The 12,553-nt window shown below is 42.6% G+C and overlaps 1 long non-coding RNA gene across 2 annotated transcripts; it reads left to right on the top strand.

The window, feature by feature from the left end:
• The first annotated feature begins 8,176 nt into the window (after nucleotides 1-8,176).
• Nucleotides 8,177-12,421, top strand: LOC116376505 (uncharacterized). 2 transcript variants are annotated; one of them, XR_004211877.1, is made up of 4 exons: nucleotides 8,177-8,485; nucleotides 9,635-9,742; nucleotides 10,051-10,158; nucleotides 10,402-12,421. It is a non-coding gene; the product is annotated as an uncharacterized LOC116376505 (long non-coding RNA). The 2 variants fall into 2 exon arrangements; XR_004211878.1 differs by having other exon boundaries at nucleotides 10,051-12,421.
• Nucleotides 12,422-12,553: the final 132 nt, after the last annotated feature.

Below are 12,553 nucleotides of genomic sequence, written 5' to 3'. Positions count from 1 at the left end.
AAATTTTAGGAATTGTGAAAAACTGAGTTTAATTGTATTTGGCTAAGGTGTATGTAAACTTCCAACTTCAATTGTATTATGCTCAGTTTTTCTTACTTGTATGGAAGATAACAAAAATAACTACAAGGGCTCCACTGGGAAAAGGTGAAATAATTGTAGTGTTTATTTTCACAAAGTTCACAAAGACTTTCCCAAGCAATGTTCATAAATTTGGTTCTGCCTGTGATCAGAGGAAAGTCCAAGTACAGTTGATGTCTCAGAGAACCAAGACTTTACTGTGCTCTCTTATCGATGTTCATGTTTTCAACATGGAATACAAATATCTAGATTTGAGAATAAGGTTAAAAAGAAATGTACCTGATAATGCTTATGCTTCGCATTTTAAAAGAGGTCATGTGCACTTGTTGATAAAATATGGTTTATATAATACTTTTTTGTCTTTGAGAATGGCTTGTTTTATTATGATTCAGGACATAACTTTATTAATGAGTGAATTTACTGTGGATATCAGGTTCTCATTAAAACGCATGTTTCCACATGATTGTCAATCCACAAGTCAGTTCAACTTTAGTATGTTTTTGATTGTTAATTGCTCCAAAATGATTTGTTCAGCTGTCAACTTGTTCCATAATGGATGTCAGACTGAGAGTGTTGCTTACTACAATGAAGATAAATGGAACATGCATAACTGCAACAAAACATCATGATTGCAATATTCTATACTCTTTGAAAAAAGATTACAGAACGCTTGTTTGGCTGTCCCTATAGGAGTGCCCTTTTTGGTTCTAGGTAAAAACCCTTTTTGTTTCCAGGTAGAACCATTTTAGCTTCCATGTAGAACCCTCTGTGGAAAGAGTTCTACATGGATCCCAAAACAGTTCTACTTGGAGCCAAAATGATTCTACCTGGAACCAACTAAGATACTTCAAAGGGTTCTCCTATGGGGACAACCGAATATCCCTTTTAGGTTCTAGATAGCACCACTTTTTCCCCAAGAGTGTAGTCTGCCTCTCTCTCTCTCTCTCCAACAATGGATGTGTAAAGGGACTTAGTATGCACAGTGCTGTCTTCAGTCCACAAGTGGCAACAAAGCAAACGCCTGTTACTGTGCAAAACAACTGAAGTTGTTGCTTTTTCTCTATAAAAGAATGTAAATATATCGTAAGTGAAAATACTGAAACATATCTTTTTATTTCATTTTAAATAATGCATTCTTTTGACATTTGATAACATGACAAAAGGATGTAAATTAAAACATCTATTTTCCTCTTCTTTCCTAGTGGCTTTAATAGCTTGACTCTCCCAGTTTCCCCGATCAGAAAACATGCACATAATCAGATTCTGTAAAACTTGATCTTCCCTTCCGTTAATGCTGCTCTTTGTTGTCTGTCCGTGCTCTGACTTCCAACACCTCCAGATAATAGGAGGACTGTCAGGCAGTGGGCTCTGCTGGGACTGGGAGTCAGGCTTGTCCAAGCGAAAATCTACATACTCTTAGAGTGGGTTCAATCAGGCATCAAATTAGCCCAATGCACACACAGCTGAGCACTGTGACACACACACACACACACACACACACACACACACACACACACACACACACACACACACACACACACACACACACACACACACACACACACACACACACACACACACACACACACACACACAGTGTTTATGTTCATAATTTTGCTGGGTGAAATGGCAAATGACCCTCATTTTGTGCCACAAGGGTACATTTAGTCCCCCCCTCCCAGACACATATCTTCAGTGGCTTTAGTCCCCCCATCCCAGACACATCTCTTCAGTGGCTTTAATCCCCCCCCCCTCCTCCCTCAGATACATCTCTTCAGTGGCTTTAATCCCCCCCCCTCCCTCAGATACATCTCTTCAGTGGCTTTAGTCCCCCCCCCCCACCCTCAGATACATCTCTTCAGTGGCTTTAGTACCCCCCCCCCCCCCCTCAGATACAACTCTTCAGTGGCTTTAGACCCCCCTCCCTCAGATACATCACTTCAGTGGCTTTAGTCCCCCCCGCCTCCCCTCAGATACATCTCTTCAGTGGCTTTAGTCCCCCCCCCCCTCAGATACATCTCTTCAGTGGCTTTAGTCCCCCCCTCACCCAAATACATCTCTTCAGTGGCTTTAATACCTCCCTCCCCCAGAAACATCTCTTCAGTGGCTTTAGTCCCCCCCCCCCCCCAGATCCATCTCTTCAGTGGCTTTAGACCCCCCCCCCTCCCTCAGATACATCTCTTCAGTGGCTTTAGTCCCCCCCCCCCCCCTCAGATACATCTCTTCAGTGGCTTTAGTCCCCCCCCCCCCTCCCCCAGATACATCTCTTCAGTGGCTTTAGTCCCCCCCCCCCCCCTCCCTCAGATACATCTCTTCAGTGGCTTTAGTCCCCCCCCCTCCCTCAGATACATCTCTTCAGTGGCTTTAATCCCTCCCCCAGATACATCTCTCAGTGGCTTTAGTCCCCCCCTCCCTCAGATACATCTCTTCAGTGGCTTTAGTCCCCCCCTCCCTCAGATACATCTCTTCAGTGGCTTTAGTCCCCCCCTCCCTCAGATACATCTCTTCAGTGGCTTTAGTCCCCCCCTCCCTCAGATACATCTCTTCAGTGGCTTTAGTCCCCCCCTCCCTCAGATACATCTCTTCAGTAGCTTTAGTCCCCCCCTCCTCCCTCAGATACATCTCTTCAGTGGCTTTAGTCCCCCCCTCCCTCAGATACATCTCTTCAGTGGCTTTAGTCCCCCCCTCCCTCAGATACATCTCTTCAGTGGCTTTAATCCCCCCCTCCCTCAGATACATCTCTTCAGTAGCTTTAGTCCCCCCCTCCTCCCTCAGATACATCTCTTCATTGGCTTTAGTCCCCCCCTCCCTCAGATACATCTCTTCAGTGGCTTTAGTCCCCCCCTCCTCCCTCAGATACATCTCTTCAGTGGCTTTAGTCACCCCCCCTCCCTCAGATACATCTCTTCAGTGGCTTTAGTCCCCCCCTCCTCCCTCAGATACATCTCTTCAGTGGCTTTAGTCACCCCCCCTCCCTCAGATACATCTCTTCAGTGGCTTTAGTCCCCCCTTCCCTCAGATACATCTCTTCATTGGCTTTAGTCCCCCCCTCCCTCAGATACATCTCTTCAGTGGCTTTAGTCCCCCCCTCCTCCCTCAGATACATCTCTTCAGTGGCTTTAGTCCCCCCCTCCTCCCTCAGATACATCTCTTCAGTGGCTTTAGTCCCCCCCTCCCTCAGATACATCTCTTCAGTGGCTTTAGTCCCCCCCCCCCTCCCTCAGATACATCTCTTCAGTGGCTTTAGTCCCCCCCCCTCCCTCAGTTACATCTCTTCAGTGGCTTTAGACCCCCCCCTATCACTTACTCTCAATACGTAGGGAAAACAAAATGAGTATTATAGCTGTCTTTGGTATTAACAGGCTACATTACTAGTACTGTAATTGGTTTGTAATAGTTGTTTGCACAAAAATCTCTCAATCCATAGGATGCACATCAAGCACCTCCACAAAAGTAAACGGATGATTACGCCTTTGAGAAGACATTACCTGTTCATTATTCTGGATGAATTACATCACGTTTAGCAAGAAGGCATGAAAACAAACAACGGCCATCAACTCTTTTAGTGCATGGAAGTGAATGTCCCAATGGAAATGTTCTTCACAGTGAACAGGATTGGGGTAATGGACTGCAACCACCACACCTCTACAGTGTCAAGAGAATTATCTGTGAGGGCTGATGTTCCCATGGAAATAGAATTCTAGATGTTCCACTATGACAGAAAACAACAATACTGACTTACTATGCAGTGCCCATGCATGCAATGTATCAAAGCAGTAAAAAGCACATCCTAAATCTTTTTTTTTAGATATTCTTTCTGTCTACACTCTGTATTTCATTTTCCAGGGAGTGCATATATACTGCATAGCATTTTAGTTTATAGTTTTACTTACAGTAGCACTGTGGTATATTGACATTCTGCACACCCTTAAGGCATTACATGGAAATGTAACTTAGTGAGTTCTTGTTCCTAAGCATTTGGTATCTTTAATGACCCCAGCTAAACATGGAGGAATTAAGGGAAGGAAAAACATGGTTGAGTCAGCCAATTCTATCAGTTTCAATTTGAAATTCACCTATTCAGTAACAGAAAATGTTGTCTTTATAGCCCTATTTACACCACTACATAAATACTAAGTTTGTACGTCTCTTTTGTTTCGGTTCTTTATGAAGATATTTAATTAAGCAACTATTTGAATCTTGGATTCTTGCTCACCAAGAAGTTTTACAATTCAGCAATAACATTTTCAATGCCATCTTGACTAGGGGGTTTAATTTGGTTATTCAGTTCATAGGGAACAACTAAGAGGTATAATAAACTAAGAGGTATAATAAATACTATTCTAGTTCATCCAACCTGGCTACAGCAAAACATTTTCTCCTGCCAGCAGCCAACCATTATCTTATAATTGCATGACATTATTACTGTTGTTTCCCTCAGTGTGTGGCCTTGGCCTACTGCCACTGAGGCTCAAAGCCTTTACATGGAATTATCTGTGTTCTTCAGATCTCCTTTTTCCTCACAGCTTCTCTGTCATTCTCTGAGCAGTCCTGGGCTTGAATCTAAAATGAAATTGAGACATGACTGTACTTGACCGCTTGCACTTCCTGCACACACAATGACTGCAGGTCCAAATACAACGTTTGAATATGGATAAATGTTATTATCCATGTGTGTTCAGTGAATATAAAGCCCTTTCACGTTTACATTTAGCGTATTCTTTACCTATTAAAATACATTTTATTTCTACCATCAAAGAATCTCTGCAACATTTTCTACCAGTAGGCATACACAGAAGCTGGTGTACGTGCAACATTATAATACATTTGAATTGCTTGTAGAGACATTTCAGGTGTACATTTGGCAGGTTGGGGACATGCTATAGTTAGCTACAGTCAGTGCTTCAATCAGAAAAATCGGACTTTCGTCAGATCTCCTAATTACAGAAAATCCTGAAAATAATGACAGTGGCCACTGTCTTTGATATTCGATTGGGTTTGAAAGCCGATGTTAAGTTAGCGACCTGTAAATAAATGCATCTGTGGAGGCACCAAACATGTTCAATAACTAACCATTGTTCTATCCAGTGATTCTGTGACAGCACCATGTTCGCGGAAGTTGCGTTACCCGCGTAAAGCGTAAATCACTAGGACGTGATAGTTCGGCATCCGAATGTGACCACCATCAGCACGAAAACGTACCTCCCAACCAACTCGTCTCCCGGTACACATCCTCTATTCATTTCAATGTGTTGATAGTTAGAGAGATTGCTTGAGCTCTGCGAGAATTCGAAAAGTATGAAAGCCAATGGTCCAATATTCTAGAACAGTGGTTCCCAACCTTTTTTATTTAGTGTACCACCAACTGAATTTTGCTCTGCCTGGAGTACCCCTGAAGTACCCCCTCATGTGCATTTTACCAGTAACTATGGTCTCATGAGTCTTCTCAAGTACCCTCTGTGGATAGGCCAAGTACTAGTACCCCTGGTTGGGAACCACTGTTCTAGGAGACTGCTGTGTTCTATCTGTGGATGGATGTAGGCATAAACGTTTTGTCTCGATGAGGTTGGTATCCAATAAATGTTGCATTACCGCCACCAACAGGACTGGAGTATAACTCCCATATACTTTGCATGGGAAATTAAAAATATAAAATAAACAAATACCCTACCATCTAACCCTACACTCATTAAAAACCCACCACCCTATTCCACTATTTAAACCTATCTAGTCCTACCTCAGGCCAACAGACTGAAATGACGGGACACCACTGAACATACCCTGTAACTCTTCTGACATGAAATCTCCTGGGTTGAGGTCAGGGCTCTGTGCAGGCCAGTCATGTTCTTCCACACCGATCTCAACAAACCATATTGATATTCAATTGGTAGTGATATTCAAATGGTAGTTACAGTCTTGTCCCATCGCTGCTACTCCCGTACAGACTCGGGAGAGGCGAAGGTCGGGAGAGGCGAAGGCCACCTCTGATAATTCGCCCTCATTAACTTCCATTTCTCGATCCAGCGTACGGCTCACTCTGCTTACACTTTCTACCATTCTTCTTCGACAAACTATCTCCCTTTTCCCCCGCCATTTTTACCCGACTCAAAATCACCCTCTTCCTCCCTCTCTCCGACCTACTCTACCTCTCTTTTTCCCTCCATTCCTCCTCTATATTCCAAGTATATGTCTCCTTATGATAATATAGTACTTCTCCTAACATACAGTACGTCTTGTTCTTGCCCTCTCAATGGACACCATTATCTCCGTCCTTACAATACATGTTTTGAAGTATGATAAACCCTTAAGTGTCATTTCTGCCAGTGATCAAACGAGACGCCCAAAAAAAATATGAAAATAAATCATCAAGAAAAGGGGACAGATCGGAAGGTTATCTGCTGGTAAACTGGTTTTAAAGTTCATTAGCTAGCTACCTGCTTATTTTAAAAGGGGTTTTGTTCATGTTTAGCTGGCGCTAGACCAGCCCAGAAAGTTCTCGGTTTTGGGAACATTTTGACAGTCTTCGCAGTGGAACTGCTGAACAATTAATCAAATCAAATGTATTTGTCACATGCGCCGAATACAACATGTGTAGAGCTTACAGTGAAATGCTTACTTACAAGCCCTTAACCAACAAACAATGCAGTTTTTATTTAAAAAATACGTGTTAAGACGGTGGCAAAAACATTATGTACAAAATAAGTTACAAATATCGCGAAAAAACACACAACAGCAATTGGTTAGGACACCGTAAAACGTCAGTTATCTCCTCTGGCGCCATTCTTTCGATTAATCAAATGCCCACTTGGACTAGTAACATAGATCCCCTTTTGTTTTTACAATACTGCTACTCACTGTCTTATCTATGCAGTCACTTTACCCCCACCTACATGTACAAACTACCTAATTAACCTGTAACCCCGCACACTGACTCGGTACCGGTCCCCACTGTATATAGCCTCATTAATGTTATTTTATTGTATTACTTTGTATTTTTTTATTTAATTTATTTTTAAAAATATTTTCTTAACTGTATTCCTTGAACTGCATTGTTGGCTAATAAGGGCTTGTAACTAAGCATTTTACGGCAAGCTGTCCGGCGCAGCATGTGACAAATAACATTTGATTTGAACTGTTGCAGATATGGGAGAAACACATGATAACGTTACACTTAGTCAGAGCGTTTCAAATGATAGCAAAATGAACACCAACAACCCTTGTCCACGCAGTATCTTGAAACATAGAGTAACGTCAGATCATGTTTGGAAAAATGAAACCTCAACCACAGGCGATCAACCAGCAGTAGGCCTACTACCAGTGAGTTTCCTGCACCAAAACGGTACACATTTTCTTGACAACTCAGCAAAGCTACCATTAAAATGTTATGGGAGAAAATGTGCTGTCGACAAAAGAGATAAGCAGGGCTGTGGAACAAGAGTATGGGGTCATATACCCTTACAGTACATTCAGGTAAATCGTAATAGGTTTAGCTAATATCACGTTACACCTGCCTGCCTGCCAGCCTGCCTGCCTGCCTGCCAGCCTGCCAGCCTGCCTGCCTGCCAGCCTGCCTGCCAGCCTGCCAGCCTGCCTGCCTGCCTGCCTGCCTGCCTGCCAGCCTGCCTGCCAGCCTGCCTGCCAGCCTGCCAGCCTGCCTGCCAGCCTGCCAGCCAGCCTGCCAGCCTGCCAGCCAGCCTGCCAGCCTGCCAGCCAGCCTGCCAGCCTGCCAGCCAGCCTGCCAGCCTGCCAGCCAGCCTGCCAGCCTGCCTATTTTATTTGGTGACATGATACTACTAGCAGTGTTGCCAACTCCACCGTAAGGAAAGTAGCTATAGGCTGTCCTAAAAGTCGCCAACTGACGTCATCACCTAATTTGCATAATTGACCATGTGCATGTAATTGTGATGGACGCTGTAGGAGAGAGGAATAACGTTGTGGGAGAGACAAAAAAGTGAGACAAAAACACCCTAAATATGTTTAGAACTACAAATGAACTTTCTTCTGTCGATTCTTGTTTTTTTATGTCACAATTCCAACCCTCCTCCTTTATCCGGGCTTGGGACCGGCAAAAGTGACCCAAAAGAGACACTGGCGGAGTTACTTTTTTACTTTTTTTTGTTGTTGTTGTGTGTTTTGTTTTTTAGTTAATTTTTTTACATTTACATCAGCCAACAGCGGCTTCCCGCATGCGCGATTCATTTGCAGTCTGGACAGGGAGGGGTGAACATCTACTCTGGCTGCAGCTGGGAGGGACTGCTGCGTGAGGTCTGGGCCACCTGTGAGGCTTTGGGACGGCGGTGGGGCCCACGGCAGCACCCGCTGCAGCACCCGCTGCAGCACCCGCTGCAGCACCCGCTGCAGCACCCGCTGCAGCACCCGCTGCAGCACCCGCTGCTCGTTGAGAACAGTAAGAACGATACGTGCTTTCACGTCAGTCTCCAAAAGTCTCCAATAACACCAAAAAAAAGTTGCTAGATTTGTGCTAGTCGCTTTTTTGAAAATGTGTCGCTAGAGGGGTCTGAATACTCGCTAAATATAGCGATAAAGTCGCTAAGCTGGCAACACGGACTACTAGTAGCTACAACAGTACTGCTAACTCATACCAAATCCAGTCTTTTCCAAGTGGGCCAGCAACCAAAATCAAAATGTATAGCTACAGGTATTTTTTTTCTGGCAGCAATACAGATGTAGGATCTTAATTTTAGCTAGTTTGATACAGTAGGAACATAATCCTGTAGCAACAGGAAATGTGAAATAATATGTGGATTAAAATGAATAGATGTTTTTGCAGGGGTTGATATATTTTTCATTAGGGTGAATCAAGTCTTAAATGTCAAAGTGTAAATTACAAACTTTATAGAAGCCTTTTAAAAACTGAAATAGACTACAAGTTATAATATCCAAATGATCAGCATCAAAATAGTGATCAATTTAAGATTTTACATCTGTACATAAAATTTGAAATTTGGTAGGAAATTACATATAACCAAATACTGGCAAATAATTAAAATGGCTACTATTTTTCATTGTCATGATTTCTAAGGTTCAGTTGCTTTTCATTTCATACGAAATACTGGCTTGTGATAATGATCATTGTGACTGTCATTAACGTGGTTGTTTCCATTCCTCTTGGTGTGAGCGAGAATCAAATAAATATCCACTGGCTTGACTACAATGTAAAAATGGACTGAATTTTGAGCTAGGTTGACCTTGCCCTTAATTTTCATATTGGTTACACCTATGAGGAAACAGGTAAGTACATTTGTATACTGTCAGGTGTTTTTGTTCTTCTTGCTTTCTCATGTTTCTTGTCTGTTTAAAAAAAAAAAAAAAAAATTCAATATTATTATTACTATCACTGCATTGTTGGAAAGAGCTCGGAAGGTAAGAATTTCCCTGTACTGTTTTACACCTGTTGTATCCTGTGCACGTGGTGAATAAACTTTCAAACTTGAAACGTCTTTCTGTTGTTGTAGACACATTTTGTTGAAGTACATTATGAGAGAGAGCCTATTTTAAATCAGCATGAGATAAGTTCCTTTCTTGTGTTTTTCAGACTGCCATTTTGGACCTTAGAAAAGTCAGGAACCACTATCAGAAAACGTGATTAATTCCAGACCCTCTGGCTGTTGCACAAGTGGATTACTGCCTAATGACCAGTGGGGTATGTACCCTACATTCCCCCTGATTCTTTCAGGTTTTGATGTTGCAATGTTGTTGGTATTATTAAACCCTCCATGGATGCCCTCCAATGTGTTAATAATACTCAACTATTATCTTGAAACGTTTTTGTTTTTAAATATTAGCTCTGAAATGTTGTATCCTTTTCTAAATGCAGTTGATAACTGCTTCTCTGATAAGTTAAACATGCTGCCAGTGCCTCCCACAGGCTGAACGGTGTGTGTACAGCCATGGCTTATAGAGCTGTCTGTTTCAGGCTGCAAGTGTCATTCAAACATATCTCCTCCACAGACCTGGCTGGAGTTCAAATTACGTGTCTGATCAAAATGACTACGGTGTTCAGCCTGTTGCACCTGCTTGGATTCTCTAGGCTACTACAATATGTTCACAACTATGGAGGTGTGAGCACATTTTTTTGTTATTTTTTGTTCATTTCTTTATCAAGGTTTGGTAATTATTCCATAGTTAGGTCATTGTGCCATGCCATTTAGATAGATATAAGCTTAGTTTCTGGTTTCTTTCTGCATATTTTCCAACTTCATGGCAGCATATACACACTATATTGTATTGTTTCATTTATATTTTTATGTTTCTTATTATTATTCAGCATTTTGTGTTTATCTGCTTGTATGTTTTTCATAGTATTTGTTCAGGCCCATAGATTGACTGTGTCATGTAGCAGTGCTCTAGTTCAGGCACATGAACCTCTCCATCCTACTGACGTGTCATTAGAACTGCCACCCTCAGAACAGCTGGGTCACCCTCATGAACTGCCACCCTCAGAACAGCTGGGTCACCCTCATGAACTGCCACCCTCAGAACAGCTGGGTCACCCTCATGAACTGCCACCCTCAGAACAGCTGGGTCACCCTCATGGACTGCCACCCTCAGAACAGCTGGGTCACCCTCATGAACTGCCACCCTCAGAATAGCTGATCACCCTCATGGACTGCCACCCTCAGAACAGCTGGGTCACCCTCATGGACTGCCACCCTCAGAACAGCTGGGTCACCCTCATGGACTGCCACCCTCAGAACAGCTGGGTCACCCTCATGGACTGCCACCCTCAGAACAGCTGGGTCACCTCATGGACTGCCATCCTCAGAACAGCTGGGTCACCCTTGTGAACTGCCACCCTCAGAACAGCTGGGTCACCCTCGTGAACTGCCACCCTCAGAACAGCTGGGTCACCCTCGTGGACTGCCACCCTCAGAACAGCTGGGTCACCTCATGGACTGCCACCACCATGGATGGTCTGGTGGTAAGAACACAGCTCTTAGATTTCACTTGGATTTAAACTAAATTAATTAGGTAGTGTTGGAAAGTTACTTGATTTATGCATATGATTTTATTGTTGCACATGGAAGGGAACACTAGCGCTACCTTGCTATCTTGTCTTACTTTTAACAACAACATAAGCACTTTTTTTGTCGTCCACTGTCCTCCAAGAGTTGTTGAATTTCCGCTTCACTTGTGATTTTATTCTTGCCAGGACAAGCCGATCTCCAGACAGTATGCCAAGGCTATGTTGCGACCTTTGTGTCACATGACAAATTATTTTATTGTGAGCATGATGGTTGGAAGGTACATATTTAAATGTCCAGGTTTCGCTTATCAGTTTATTATGATGATTGATGCAGATGCATTCATATATTATTTTAACAGATAGTAAGTAGGTCTGGGATTTGCCAGGGACCGCACAATACGAAACTATCACGATACTTAGGTGCAAATACTATATGTATTGCGATTCTCAGGATTCTATATGTATTGCGATTCTCAGGATTCTATATGTATTGTGATTCTCAGGATTCTATATGTATTGTGATTCTCAGGATTCTACATATATTGTGATTCTCAGGATTCCATGTGTATTGCGATTCTCAGGATTCTATACGTATTGTGATTCTCAGGATTCTATATGTATTGTGATTCTCAGGATTCTATATGTATTGTGATTCTCAGGATTCTACATATATTGTGATTCTCAGGATTCCATGTGTATTGCGATTCTCAGGATTCTATACGTATTGTGATTCTCAGGATTCTATATGCATTGTGATTCTGAGGATTCTATATGTATTGCGACTCTCAGGATTCTATATGTATTGCTATTGGATGTTCCAAACATATTTCTCATCATGTGTCTTGGTGCAAAAGGACAAGAGAGCCCTGCAAAAGGACAAGAGAGCCCTGCAAAAGGACAAGAGAGCCCTGCAAAAGGACAAGAGAGCCCTGCAAAAGTTTTGATCAGTCATGGAAAAAAAAGTTGTGAAAATAAATTGGCTCCCTCTGTAGAAAGAAGATGGAGAACAAGCTATGAAGGAAAAATACTGGAATTTTGTTGCAGGTACAGCCAACTAGCACAAAGCGAAACGATATGTCGTCAAAAATAATATCCCGATATGTAACTATCACCTCCCCCATCAGATAGTGTGATATGTATGCATCATTATTTGCATTCTGTTTTTGTTGTATTGGTCTAGGGTTGAATAACCATGGAAGTGTATATACAACCCCCACCAGAGGGTGGTAGAGACTCACAATTTCTTACACTTTCAAACAACTGTTCTGTTCAACACAATAATCTGAAGGAGTACATGACACACCACCGTCTGCCTGGCAGCCATTACCATAGAAAGTGGTTTCATGACAAGGCCATCCTCATGGAGCTCTCAGAAGACCCTCAGACTGATATGCAATGGCTTTTTCCCTCGAATTACAAGTGAAGTCCATGGAAATATCATTAGTTATCAGCACTGTAGTTTAGTAGTAGATGTGAACTATTTGTTTA

This window comes from Oncorhynchus kisutch, linkage group LG12 (genome assembly GCF_002021735.2).
Source record: "Oncorhynchus kisutch isolate 150728-3 linkage group LG12, Okis_V2, whole genome shotgun sequence".
Classification (NCBI taxonomy): domain Eukaryota; kingdom Metazoa; phylum Chordata; class Actinopteri; order Salmoniformes; family Salmonidae; genus Oncorhynchus; species Oncorhynchus kisutch.
This window is presented reverse-complemented; position numbering and strand designations above follow the sequence as displayed.